Below are 15138 nucleotides of genomic sequence, written 5' to 3' on the forward strand. Positions count from 1 at the left end.
TGAAATGCCGCTGCTCTCGAGCTGCAATTTCATTTCAAGTAAGCGCCTGCCTAGCCCTGGAGTTAGAGAGGGCCGTAAAATAAGAGTACTTGCTGGTCATAAAGTTTCAATTGATCTGTGCTCCCTGCTTCCCTTCTGACCTATTCCAAGTCCCATTCACACACAAGTCCACCCACACTTGCAGCCACAAACAGACTTGCACATAGCGGCCAGTCAGTGACACACACAAAACATGCACGGCACAACACCTTTCTCAGGCCGGGTGATTTAACGTGATTTCTCTATGCTGGCCTAAACGATCACTTGACACTATTTTACTAGTGCCACTACACATGATCTATCATCTTCCTCATAATTGCCCACTGGCTCGAGGCTGCCGGCTGTGCAGGCTGTGACCAAGTATGTACCTCACAGGGCCTGAGGCTGCCTTGCCCATAATGCCCGCGGTGCGTGCTGCAGTCTGCCGCCATTACTTTTCACTTCACCTTGGGCCAGCCGACAGCTCCAGCTGTCTTTTACTTTGGCGATGATAGGCAATTAAATCCAGCGCTCACGGGAGGCTGGTGGGTGTCTCTTGAAGGTGGTGCCCATGTTTGTGAGGTGACTGGTAGCTGGACGTATGCGTGTGGTACATGAATGCTAACTAAACTGATTTGAATCGCATCAAAATATACAAAATATTGGAGAATGCAGGACATTTATTCTGTAATTTAAATAATTCATGATAGGCAACCTCAAGTTGAATGGGCCAATCCTTGAAGGACTTGCAAAGGACTGTATAAGTGTTGAGAGACACTCGTTTATAAAATTATAAACACTACAGCGCCCTAGCTGCATGTTATGCCTGAGACTTCTCTGCGCCTCAGCCTGAGGCATAATGCTTTTCTGGTACTTTAAAGCCGTTTTAAGATTTTGTTATTGCACAAATGTAATTTAATTTAAAATTGAATGTGTTTCTGGCGTCTTCATTGCTTGATTTCGCTCGCGAGAAAGTTTCACTCGTAGTCTTTGAAATGTCACTAATTACCCTGAAATTATGAACCTGTCACACATAGCAATCTGAAACCATGGCAGCTACGATGGAGGTGATGTGGACTTCTGGCCACAGCTGCTGACCACATAAGAGGAAACTAGTCCAAAATTCGGCCTCGGGTCAGCATTCTGTGAATCCTGACAGAGCTCACTGTGCTGAAAAGAACTTATAATGTCTGTCTGTTGTGAAACAGAGTTGTGTCCTCAGCCAAGGTTTGTGCTATGTAAAACTGCCCCCCCAAAAAAAGAAGATTCTTCCTGTTGCCCACGCTCTAATCTCACACCAAAGAACGAAAGGCAAAGCATTACCATTTGATATCAGAAAGAGATACCCACCCAGTGGCTAAATTGCATTGAAACTGGAAAATATGTTGTAAATCAATCCTAGCTTCCCTGCTTGACCAAACTGTGTGATTCTAGGCAAATATTTTTTTCATTAAGCTTCTCTTTTTGTTCCTTATTACAGATTTGAACACCTTTAAATATGTGAGTATAGGATTGTGCTGTACAAAAACCTCTTGTATTTAATAGCATATAATGTAGCTCCATATATATTAACGATCTAGGCCACATACAGGGTACATATGACAAGTTACTTGCCTCTTAGTTCACTAATAGCATTGTCATCATCAGGCAAGGAGCAGGAAAGTTTCTCAGATCATTTTTAAAAACTTTCAATTTTAATAAATACTTCTCAAATAATCTGATGTACAAAGGTGAGGTGTCTGAAAGAAATACAGTCAAGTGAATTCTGAAGACAAGTTATCATATTCTAACTTGATCTTTGTTGTATGATTTACGTGGCAAATATTTCCATGGGCTCAGCTCTGCTTGTTAATTTGGTGGTTGCCCCACATCTACTAAAACCTGGTACTTATTATGGGTGTGGGAAGTGCTTTTCAGGTAATGCAGCCTGCAAGGAGAACGTGCGAAGTGCGCATGACTGTTTCACCGGCCCGAGAGGGCTGGCCAAACAGTCATTGCGCACATGGAGTGGGCAAACCACTCCCCCTGCTCTGAGAGCAGAGCAGCCCCACAAAGCTGCACACCAGGAACAAATAGAATGATAATAAGCTCAAGTTATTATCATTTACTTTGTTCTTTCTTTTACTGCTTTGCAGCAGTCGGGCGATGCTCCTCCGCCTTTGCGGAGGAGCCGCCACTGAGCAAAACCTAGCAGATACGGTGGCTCAATCGACGGGAGCCTGATTGGGAGGGTCGGCAGGCGTCACTACCTGTGTGTGCGTGAGAGTGGAGGCAATCTTTGATCTAGAATTGATAGCACTCAGACATGACTAAATTCTGGAAAAAGAAAACTTTTAACCGGGCGTTCTCGGGTATTGCCGCGAGAATTTGGAACTCCTTGCCTCCGCACATCAGACTGATTCCCTCTTCGGCGTCTTTCAAAAAAGAAGTGAAAGCCCATTGGTTGAATGCACTTGTTTGATGGCACCTACCTCCATTGACCATGCCCACTCCGCTGGTTTGTGCTCAACCCCGCTATGTGTTTGTTCCATTTATATGCTACACTATTTCCGCTTGTATATTTTACTGCTCTTTTACCTTGCTTATCATAGTTGTTGTTGTTTTACCTGCAACTCTTTTTGTACCTCTGTACATCTGTAAAGCGCTCTGATACCCGCTTGGGTCACGTTTGCGCTATATAAAACTTTATAAATAAAATACAAATAAATAAATGACTTAGCGCCTCACAGTGCAACTCTCATCCAGATGTGACATAGGCACAGCTGCGCAACAGCCGGACAATTCATACAATTCAAGATCTATCAAAAAATGTCATGAACCCGAAAACAACTGATTCACAGTGTAAACCCTATCATATGGGAGACCCCAACAGCAACACATGTACAGAATAAGGCTCACTCCATACACAAGGCCCAGCAGATAGCATGGCATTCCCAATATTTAGTTTTATCTAGAACACTGGACTGAGTATTTGCAGAGTCTGGGGGTGGAGGGGCGTAGGGTGGTGGAGAACCGAGCGCACTTAGAGGAAAGACAGGAAGTGGGAAATTGTTGCCTGGAAGACATGGAGGTGGAAGAGGGTTATGAGATGGCAAATGAGGTTCACAGAAGGGCCTCTTGCGCATCATGATCACCGGATGTATCAGAATGATGAAATTAGTGTGAATAAATACTCATTATCGAATCTAGAGAATAGTATAAATTCATTTATGATATTTGTGAAGTGAAGTGCGACCGTAATCAGCAGGGGGTATACGCCTCTGACAAATTGTTCTCATAGGAATATACCCCTCATCCAGGAGCTAGATACAAGGCAAGTGATCTATGTCAAGGCACCACTCATTTCTGCTTCCCCGTTCAGTATATTCCCACTAAACAGACAATAATGCCCTCATTCTACGAATAAACATTAGAAGGAAAATTTTGTAAATCAGTAGCTCGCAGCTATACTGGGACATCTCAACCCCCGACCCTCCTCCATCCCAAACCAGGAGAGCAGTATAGTTCAAAGCCCATGAAGCCGCACCATGGATTGGCCCTCATGCATCCTATAATAGGTTGAGGGGCCAGTATCCACCCTTGTGAGGTTGAGGCTACCGGATGACCCACGGATGTTGGAAGGTTACTACTTAGCCTCCTTTAAGTGTCCGACAAGGGCTGGGTCAGATATTTTCTCTATGAGTCACCTGTGACTGAGAAACTTGCCTACAATGTCTCAAACACTGGTAGTCGGTCTTCCAGTTTACATATGATTCTCTATAAGGAGGCCATTTGAAATATGTCCCTCATCCATACATCCACCTTGGGCATGGTGGCAGTTTTTCAGTAACGGAGGATACAGAGATTAGCCACAGCTAGGCCGGTGCACAGTGCACTTCTAAGGCAGGGTAGCGAGTCGTGGTCTGGGAGGCCACCAAGCCATGTACCAAGGAGACCACGAGAGCCTAGAGCAGCAGGAGGTGGCGTGGCTGTGAGAGACAGAGTTCTGTGAATACTCAAGCTCCTATTCAGGGACAGGTAGAGAGTAGGGTTGTCTCAGCAAGGTGCACAAAGGAGGGGGATCCCCTTCTTGCTCTTTTGATCTTGTGCACCAACAGGAGTCCCCGAATGATAGATCACAGAAACCTTCCTGGAATTTACGGGGTGAGTGAGTCCCAGATGATGAGTGGGCCTTTTCCATGGATGGCCCAATGAGCGACGCACAGAGCCGTAAAGTGAATCCTCCTTTGAACCGGCAGCCAGTGTAGGGCTGATAGGGTTGGTCTTGCTGATTGGTGCTTGGGTATTTTGAGGAGGATTCTTGCAGTGGCATTGTGCACCACTTGGGGCCTTCTTATCATGTATTTAGGACTTCCTAAGTAGAGGGAGTTACCATAGTCTAGACGTGAATTAATTAGACTCTGCACCACTACCCTCCTAGTGGATACAGGTAATATCTGTAAGACTTTCCTGAGAGATCTCAGGATGCCAAAATAGGAACCAGACATTTTTGGGCCTGCTTCTCCATCACAAGCTTGTACTTTTTACTGCTTTGGTTGCCTCTGGTAGCTTGCCTTGTTGTTCTGGCCAGGACAATTCCCACCACCTTGAGCTATTGTTGCCTAACACCAGTACCTCAGTTTTGTTGCTGTTACGTTTCACATTGCTTGCAGACATCCAGTCTGTGACCTCCCTAAGACATGAATGAAGTTGGGTGGAGGTTCGGCTGACATTTGGTGTGAGGGCCATGATGATCTGAGTGTCATCTGCATACGACACTAATGCGAGACCATGAGACCGTACAATTTCTGCAAGGGGGAGAACATACAAATTAAAAAGTGTGGGGATAAATGAGGAGCTTCAGAGTGTGGATAGATGAAAAAAATGGACCTTCAGCCACTTGGGAGCTCACATTCTCAAGGAAGGCTACTAGCCACTTGATGGCGTCCCCAGTAATGCCAACTTTCATCATCCTCTGGATAAACATGGAGTGCAAAGCGTATCGAAAGCTGCACTTAGGTCCAGTATTATCATTGCAGCTGAACCACCCCGGTCTAAGATAAAATGGAGTTCCTCAGTGGCTTCCAGCAGTGCAGTCCCCGTACTACAGCCCGTTCTGAAACCTGTCCGGATGGTGTAGAGGACATTGCGAATCCCTAACAAGCAACACAGATGTTAATTAACATGTTTTTCTTGTAGTTTATCCACTACCAAAAGCAGGAGATGGGTCTGTAGCTGTCTGCCAGGTGGGGAGTAGCTGTAGCTTTTTTTAGGAGCAGCTTCACTATACTGTGTTTCCATGTTTGGTGGTTGTGACCAGTTTTGAGTGAGTGGTTGAGAATATCCATAAGGATGGAACATAAGGAATTGCCACCTTGACCTAAAATATCAGGAGGGGCCGGGTCCAGAGGAGATTCTGATTTGATTGTCTTAAGGGTGTCTTCCATAGTTTCACGGCTCAAAGCGGGGAAAGCCAGTAGGAAGAAAACCAAGAATCCAACGCGGAAGAAGAAAAAGTAGAGCAAAACAGAAAAAAAGAGAAAGAAAGAAAAAAGTAAAAAGTAAAGATAACTGCAAGTTCATGGATAATTTTTTAAAAAAAAATATGCTAGCAATTAAACCATGCCTAGATGTAGGTCAGAGAGTAGGAAAATGAAACAGAGGAGAGGGGGGTGTAGAGTGTGAAAGATGGGACCGAGACTTCACCTGAAGCTAACAGGCCTTGAGGGAAAATACCTAATTCTGTTCTGGATTTAGAATCAATTACTGGTGCATTATCACCCGCAAGAATAAAACCTCCAGCTTCCACTCCTGTCTACTCTCCCCTGATTTGTGCGCGACGGATGCGCACCTGCCCCCACGGAAGTTGTTTGGATCTGCTCCTAGGCCCACCCGGAAGTAAAAGATCAGGTCGGGAGCTCTCCTGGCTGCACGTGCCTGATTACACTCTGTTCTATTTGCAGTACTTTCAGTTTCACAGGTATATTTATAGGCACACACCGCTAACACATGAAGAGAGGATGTCTCGGCAGCGCCCCAGGCTGGCCTTCCCGTGCTGTGAAATACCTAAAACACCAGCGGCCTCACACCAAAGGCTCAGTGGCGGCTGGTGACATTTGAAAGTGATGAGGCATAAAAGCTGGGTTGACTTTTATGTAGCGAGCAAAGTAAGCAAGTTTAAAGGAAAAATGTGGGGTCTGTGGGATTCTCTTCCAGGGAAAAATTGAAAAAGGTTTGGTAAATGTTGCATTTTAAGCAAATGAATTTAGTGAGAAAGCAAGGTTTATAAAGCAGTGAGACCATATAGCAGCATTGACTCCTGTTAAGGGGTGGAAGGGTGTTGACCCGCTGCTTTCCATTGTGAATTCTGATGTTTGTTTGGTGTCGCAGGCGCATATAAAACTGACTGTGTGCTGTTTGGTGGATACTGGGGCCGGCTGGGCTGCAAGTCCTCGTATTGTGCCTTTAATACAGAATCAGGGAGTGTCAAATGTGTTGTGTCTCTGGGAGTTCAAGGGTGCATGTGGTCACTCCCTCTAACCCTGGTGTGTCGGTCAATGGACATCCATGAGCAAGACTGAGCCAACCAGTTCCATGAATCCCTTACTCCACGAGGCAAAACCTTTAATCAGTCTCCATCCAGCTATCAATAGGTTTTCCATTCTGGGGTATTCTTTTATGTAGCCAGCAGGATGACTGAGTGAGAGGGCTGTTCATCACTGAATCATGCAGTCATCTGAAAGTCACAAATTCATATCCCACAAAGGCGTCGTGTCTTTCAGAGATAAACCTAGTGCCATTTAATTGGCTACTAGTAGCACCTGTTGTTTAGAGTGCTGAGAAGCAGCACGTATGAAGCGCTATATAGAGGTAAGGTATTATGGCAGAAAGTAATGGTGCAGGTTGTGAATGTGAAAATGTCTTCTCTGGAGTGAGTTGTTCTGAGAGACACGACTTCCATAAGAACCTAAATACTGGGGCTGTGATGAGATGCTCTAATAATGGGAATGATTTTACACTAAATATTACTGCATGTGGGCCCTGTGGAAATGAAGCACTTGGAAAAGATTTCGGGGGTATTCACCGTACCTATGAATCGATGGAGGGCCAGTCCCACTCACCTCCTGATCGTGACTCCATGTTCCTTCACACCAGACAATATTATACTGCCCAGTACCAGGCAGCGCCTAGAGTCAATGACATCACTTCGCACTCCCTGCCGCTCCGCAGTATTGACGGGCAGGACGACACGCAACGGATCACCAATTAACTGCACTGGTACCCAGGCCAGAGCAGCTGCGAGCCAGCAGAAACCCGTGACCTATCCCTGGCCATTGCTGCCTTTTCTAGGGGGCTGGTTGTGGGGTCAAGACTGGGCTGAGGGGCGAACTCACCCTTTCTTATCCTCCCAGAGATGGCCTCAGTCACCCTCGTGGGACTTCCAATGTTCTAAGATGTTGTGAACTTCCAGTGATGGCTTCCTGTGAGTTATAGGTGACACCATCCCATAGACATTACACATACATGTGCCCCCAGCTTCGGCACGCTGCCAGGGTTTCCTTGGGAACAACAGAAGCTTGAGGGCAGCTTTTAGTGTCTGACATTGACAACTTCTGAGAATATAATTTTTGGGGAGACAGAGGAACTTAGCAGAGCTTGAAACACAACTCTTTTTTACGTTTCGTAGTTTACTTGTTCGCAGTCGCACCTGAAATATCTACGATTTACTGTTATCCTGACTTGTGTAGTGATTTAATAAAACTGACTGGAGCAGTGGTGTGAGGTATGGAGCAGGAACCTGTGCGAGGCATAGGAGCAAGTCGTGCACGCCTCTCATATCGCTCCGGTCAAATGAAAGCTCTGCACAAAATAACTGAACAAAAATGAATCTCAAAAAATGAAAAAGAACGCTCTATCATTATTTTAATCACCAATGAAAAACATATAATGGCTCCCTCTCACCAAAATACAAATACCTACAGCGTGATTCACAGTGAAAAATTATAAGCATACTTACACACGATGCACTATCTGGCCCTTCTGTGCCCGACCTTGGAGCTTCTTGTGTATGTCGCGGCCGGCATAACTCGCAGGTGGGGGATAGGGGCCGCGGGGGTGGTTTAATTAAAAAAAGTTAACTTACCTTCGCCAACGAGGTCCAGTCCAGCGTCGTCTCTGCATCTCTGGCTGCTCGACAGAGGAAGCAGGCAGCCTCCCTCTCCTCCCCTAAGCCAATCAAAACGCTGCAATGGCAGTGTTGTGATTGGCTGGGACGTCGACCACACAGGTGTCTATGGGGAGGCTATTTTCTCCATGTTGACGGCCTACATGGAGAAAATGCAGAGTGCGTATGACTGGTTTGGTTGGCCCTAGGGCTGACCAAACAGTCATCGCCCTCAGAGTGGGCAAGCCACTCCTCGCCCTAGAGCAGGACCGCCCGCCCGCCCGCCCGCCCCCAACCAAACACTTCTGCTTACTCGCAGTGCGAGAAGCAGGAACATAACATGGTATTTATACCATTTTATGTCTCTGCTTCTCACACTGCGAGAAAGCAGTGGGCGATGCTCATCCGCCCACATGAAGGAGCCACCCCTGCAAAGGCGCCATGGGCATAGAGACCAGGTGGCAGAGGGGAAAGAAGGGTTTACCCCTCTCCACCCCTGATTTTTCAGTGGGTGAATTCGAGGCAGGAGGGAATTGAGATGCTACTCCAGTGCTGCCATCTCTCCGGATTTAGACCCGAATTACCATATTTACAGCATTCAATCCAGGGTTTCAGCTCTTATGTCCTGATTTCAGGTTGTCCCTCGATACCTCAAGGACGCCTTTCTTTCCAGACAGCAGTGATTAGTAAAAGAAAAGGAAGGGTGTTGGCAGCCCCATCTTTAACTGCAGGCTTGACAGGCAGCCAATGATGCCATGTGTCTGTCAGCTGTTCCCTCTCATCTGCCTCCAAACTCCTCATGCCTTGGGGCCCTGCCCACAGGTCACCGAGGGATAAGCCATTGTGGCAGCTTCACAAGCTTCCTTAAAGTACCAAGGATTTCACGAGAAAGTATGTGCGATGATGCCCAAAATGAACTGCTTTCTGTGAGATATGCAGTATCCGTTCTTTATAAGAAAATTACACGCTTGTTCAACACGCTCAAAGTAGCATAACATTGCAACTGTTTGCAGGGTTTTGTGCAGAAGTATATAAATAACACCCATTTTTACAGAAAGCATTGTAGTCAACAGGTGGCTCAGCGAATTGATCGCTCAGTAGTATGCTAGTCACATGTCCGAGTCCCAGCAAGGCCAACTTAGCCATTCATTCATCTGAGACCGCAACATTGTTTACCATTAATAATGGTATCCCCTGTTATTTACAGTGGTTAGAAATGGCCATAGTGTGGTATAAAGGGCTATGTTATGATTCAAATAGAATTTGATTACTTTGGTACTTAATATCAGGTGTGTATTACCACCCAATCCAATGGTACTCATTATAGCGACCTCAGAACAATGAACCTCTGAATCAGCTCTACAAGGATTCAAAAATATGCCTTGCTGTTCACGAGTAATCCCCTACAGGAACTTGTGACCTGCAGGTTGCACAAGGATCTATTAAAAAATGATGATATCCACTGAACTATATTATTCGGATTGAAAAAATGTGATCTTCGTGTTATTTGCAATGCTTTGCAGCAGGCCATTTAACTCGGAGATTGTCTCTGATTGATCAAACCTTTAGCCAGCAGATTGCACACAGATCTCCCTAGCAAGTGCTTTACAACCTGAACTCTCCTGGGATAGGCACAGATCTCTACAGCAGGTGCCTTAACCCCCTAACCCATTTTATCAGTAGATACCCTTGGCAGGCATAGATCGCTAGTAACAGGCTTCCCTGTTCAATGTTCCTCCTGTGATAGCTTAAAGGTCACAGGTTCGAATCTTTAGCTGCTGACTCAGCATTTCATTTTTCTTGGGTGAATAAAAGAATTACCACTGATCTGGGTAATCATAACTCCTGGTAACATTGCTACTAAACTACACAACTATAGTAACAAGTCGTTTGTAAAAACGCAAGTAAAAATGTCTGTATTTTTATACACCTACTTTTGAAAAAGAGGGCTGCTGTAGGAGGAGGGGCTGTTTAATGTGGGCGGTGCTTAAACTCCAGACTCTGCCTGTTAAACAGGTGGCAGCCCTAGATGTCACTCAGCTTTTACTGTTTCCTTTTTGGGGTTTGGAACCTGCTCAATTGAGCAAAGGAAATCCAGGGTCCCACCTGTGCAGTGGGTTCTGTTCAGAAGTTGGCAGATTGCGGGGTGTGACCGCGTCTACAATTGTCCCAAAATCACCAGCAGCGCCAAGGGTGTCGAGAGGACATGCACTAATGACGGTATTGGTTTTTACTGTTTTACAAACCAAATACCCTTTTCCATGAGCATCCTGGGGATTGAAAGCAAGACTGTCTCGGTGGTAGAGGATTCCAGTATTATGAGCGATACCCTATATCTGTTGTACACAGCACTACAGAGCTCCAGCAGAGTGAGTGTCCTATTTCTACTAGGAACGCCTTCTCAACATTTGCCGTCTCATTTATTTTGAGACTCTTCTAGTATTAACACTTTGACATTGGTACGCCAGTATAAGAGCTTCATCTTTCTGTGGCTTCTCAGAGCTTTTGTAATCCCGGGTAGTATTACATTCCCACAGTAGTAGCTTCTTAGCAATTGAGGTCTCCAGGAGAGAGAACTTCCCTTCCCCAGGAGTGCCGTCAGTGCTGGAGGAGTCCACCAGTCTCACCTACCTTTAGTAGTGCCTTCTCGTGACTTTTGCATGTATGATAGTGCCAAATTCCTCCAGCAGGGCCTTCTCAATGCCATTGGCCTCAAGAAGTAGAACCTTCTTCCAGCAGTGCATTTTCAGTGCTCATAGGCACTGGCAGTGGGACATTCCTTCAGCAGTGTCTTCTAGGTTTTGTGAGGCTTAATTCAGTAGTTGCTACTTAGTAATATGGGTTTGTAGGACATCTGTCTTTTCTGCATGATCACCCCACATGTGTTGCGTTTTTTGGACCATATTTTTGCTAGACTTAGAACTTTGTGCACTGTTACCCCTGCTAAACAGCATTATTGTGCCTGTGTTCCTGCTTTAAACATGGTTACATTGGCATACCTCTGATTTGCATATTTAACTTGCCTATACATCAGTACTATGTGTTGTAGGAATGTCATCAAAAGCCTGGAAGTTCAATACCAACTGTTAACTGCAGCACCTATTGCGCCATCCACAGGGTGGGCCTGTAAAAGATGGCTTTAGGTCTTTTCTGGATAGCTGACTGCAGCAGCCCAAAAACCTGATTTCAAATCTGTTAAAATAACCATTTTTGACATGTGGAAAATCCTGTTTAAATATTAGTAAGTCATCAATAAGTACAGCTTGTAGCCCACAAGGTAGGATGCCTGATATTTAAAAGTGGAACATGTGGGAAATTAAAGTTGGTATGTTTCTCCGGTGGCTCGCCCCAGAAAGCTATTTTCTCTGGCAGGGCTGTGTCTAGATCCCAGAAGATGTCAAATAACAGATTAGAAACTTGAATCTGTAACATTTGAGTGGAAATGGCTAAAATAGTCCTTCTAATTCAAGGCAATTGTTCATACTTATTAAAAGTAAAGTTGATTTGTGAAGTCAGAACTTTAATGATCGTTTAGGGCAAGTCACTTTTAGAAAGTTACATTTTCCCTGCTTGAAGCTCCTGGCTGCGAATTTACATCACCCTTCTAGCAGCTGTCCAGCAACTGCTTCATCTTAATGAGATGTTAAAACTGTTCCCAGAGCAGGAACAATTACCTGGGTGTGGGGAGGTGTTTTTCTTCCCCTTGCAGGAAGACCAGTTTGGGTGGTCCCAGGAATATCATTAACTTGTATAGAAGACTGTCCTTACAAAAATGAATGTAAGGTGATACTGGAGAAGGCAACCCTTTGTCTCTTCAGACAGGCTGCACCAAAGTGGGATGGAGGAGAGCTATGCTCAGAAGCAGTTTTAAGTAACCACAGAGGAAGGGACTGCGCATTTCCCTGGCCACATCTGTGGGTGGGTACGGGCTCTGCACAAGTGAGAAAGGGTTTCGCCATCCTGAATATTGAATGCAGTGCCCTATGGGATTCTTTGCAGTAGGACAAGCAAGAACTGTTATGAAGAGGGTAGGGTTTCCCCTGAGAATGTTTACCCCAATGGTTAGGGAGGAACCAAGAGTTACCTCATCCCGCTAGCTAGTGCCAACCATAAATATGGCATCCAATGGCACCCTCCTCAGAACACTCTCTGTTTAAGTTCATAAGAGGAATTAACCTGCTGTATGTGACCTGAGAGGAGCCCTGGTGGGCTGGGCCTGTTCCCTCTTGCACCCAGGACAAAGAAGTATACTTCAAGAGTCAGTTGTGTGAACTCCTGTGTGCCTACAGGAACACAGGAAGCTGCAAGAGGACTTGTTCCTTAAGTGACCAGTTGACAGTACCAACTGGACCTAGACTGGAACTTGCTGGTGGCCTCTGTTAGAGTAAGCCCTGGCTTCTGAGTGCTGGTTCTGAGGTCCTGGAAGCCTTCAAGTGAACCGGAGGAGCAGCTCCAGAAACCCTGTAAATGTGGGACATCCAAGACCTGCACAGTCCTCAGGGAAACCTCACAGCAAAGGTGTCTATTTTCCATGTGCCTTCCTTGGGTACAGATTCAAGCTTGCCCCACTGGAGGATTTTCAGCGTCATAAAAAAGACTACGTTTGAAGGTAAATTCTTTGACTGGGACGAACCTACTTGGGGTATCCAACCAATGCTCCATCGCTATCAGCCTCAAATCACACCTAGGTTCTGGTCTACCACCTCCATAGACTATCATTGGCGTTTAGTGCTCATACCAAACAAGGTGAGGAGCACAACTGCAAATATTTACAAGGGTCTAAGAAGATCTCTTACACATCATAATGTCTTCAGCCAAATTGTAACACAACTCTTGACAGCAAATAATCATATAATACACATTATTCTTCCGGATTACTTTTCATCAATGTTTATTCATAGTTTTCAAGTAAAAACAAAATGACATATCCAAGATGAACAGCCTACGCGTATCCCTCTGCTCTTTAAAAATGCCCACTTCTGACGTGATTGGTGCATTGCCATCCCGCTTACTCGATGACGGACTAGATTATTCCCTGCCGAATCGGCCATTTTAAATATGTTCTTCCTAACCTCCATACAGTCTAGACTACTCGCGAGCCCACATCCCTCGGTTTGTCATCTATGCCCTCATTGAAAATGTGAATTTTCTGTATATAAGAGAGCATACGGTGCAACTTCTTTAAAATGTGTGTATATATATTTATATAATTTTTAGAAATATATCTGTTACTTGCTTAATGAATTATTAGGAACAGACTTGAATGATAACTCCTTTCAGGGGAATTGTTGTTATTGCTAATTGATTTGTGGTTGACTATTTTTTCTAATGTATTGTTTGTTTGTATGTTTTTATGTTCAACAGCCCTGAAGAAGTCCCAAGTGAATAGGGACGAAACACGTAGGCTGTTCATCTTGGGTATGTCATCTTGTTTTTACATGAAAATTAAGAATAAAAATTGATGAAAAGTAATCCGGAAGAATAATGTATATTATGTGATTGTTTGCTGTCAAGAGTTGTGTTACAATTTGGCTATAGACATTATGATGTGTAAGAGATCTTCTTAGACCCTTGTAAATATTTCTGGTTGTGCTCCTCACCTTGTTTGGTTATATGTATAGACTTAGATTTTTGTGTTTGACCCAAAAGAGTGAGCATATCTAAAAACATTAGGGACAAATGGTGTGCAGGCGAAAATATACCATAACCGTCTTGCTATTGTGATAGCGTTTAGTGCTCTATTGTAGTATTATTTACTTAAAATGTTAAAAACTCATATCTCGTAACCCTTATTCGATTTCTGTCATTTTAGTGTAATCTTGTTTATTGGATTTTACTCTATGTATCAAATCAGATTGGGATGTTTATTATTTGGTGTTTTGACTTCATTACTTTTTTGGTACTGCATAATACTTTACACATTGCCCTGAGTTAAGTCTGTCTGCTCTGTCCATAGCTAGCAGAGGAGTTGAACTCAGGTCAAAGAAAGAAAACTTATGACTGTGCCTTCTCTGGTATTGCCCCAGGAATCCTGAACGCCTTGGCTCCGGAAACCAGTTTGAATCCCTCAACGGCGTCTTTCAAAAAAGAAGTAAATGCACTACTGATGAATACTTTCTGGTCTAGAATTTTACCTACTCCTCCCTTGGGACCATATCATGATGTTTCCTCTTCATACTTGTTTTTATGGGCTTCCTCTTCCAGATTGGCACTGCCACATCCTGTTTTGTTCTTGAACATTTGTTCTTTTCAACACCCTTATTTGTGATGGCTTATATGTGTTCTTTTAGACATTGTGATATAGCGGTCCTCCTGTGAACTCCTGTATCTTGCATTTTTATTTTGTTGTTTTGCCCTACTTGTCTCCCTCCCTTTTGTCCCTGAATATTTGTAAAGCGCTCTGATACCCTTTTGGGTCCTGTTCGCGCTATATAAAACTCTGTAAATAAATACATTTGGGGTTCCACCTGATGAGTCAATGTCATTTTTTCTTGTGCTGAGCAACAGCCCACCCCAAATAATATTCCACTTTCTTACCGGGTTCCGATATTGGGATACTTTTAGACCATTTTCACCAGTACAGTGTCTGGCTAAATTGCCTGAACACACAGCCTTTAATCAGTTCCTTCAATTTATTGATAAGCATAACTTGCTGCACCCACAGCAAGTCACCTTCCATATTTGATGTAGCACATACTGTGGAAATAGCAGTTCTGGATGAACTACACTGCGCTGATCAGAATCTACCCACTGCTCTGGTCTTAGTAGACCTTTCAGAGGCATTGAGATGGTAGACCACCAGGATTTATTACATCAGCTGGAGGATTAAGGGATCTTGGGTATAGGACTCCTGTGGTTAGAATGTTTGTATCCAACCGATTGCCCTAAGTTTTTCTTGATTGTTTTTTGTGTGATGAGAAATCTTTGTCGTGCAGGAATCCTCAAGGGTCTATGTTGTCCCCATCACAACGCTACAT

The 15138-nt window shown here is 44.5% G+C and overlaps 1 protein-coding gene and 1 long non-coding RNA gene across 2 annotated transcripts in view; one reads left to right on the top strand and one right to left on the bottom strand.

The window, feature by feature from the left end:
• LOC146854231 (uncharacterized) overlaps nt 1–14626 on the top strand; it is a 47927-nt gene extending 33301 nt beyond the window's left edge. Inside the window, exons 2-3 of the long non-coding RNA XR_014981172.1 lie at nt 13526–13579; nt 14118–14626. This is a non-coding gene — a long non-coding RNA (uncharacterized LOC146854231). The remainder of the gene's footprint in view (nt 1–13525; nt 13580–14117) is intronic.
• DGKI (diacylglycerol kinase iota) overlaps nt 1–15138 on the bottom strand; it is a 1070690-nt gene that overhangs the window by 968790 nt on the left and 86762 nt on the right. The window lies entirely within an intron of this gene.

The sequence above is a fragment of the Triturus cristatus genome, chromosome 4_1 (assembly GCF_964204655.1).
Source record: "Triturus cristatus chromosome 4_1, aTriCri1.1, whole genome shotgun sequence".
Classification (NCBI taxonomy): domain Eukaryota; kingdom Metazoa; phylum Chordata; class Amphibia; order Caudata; family Salamandridae; genus Triturus; species Triturus cristatus.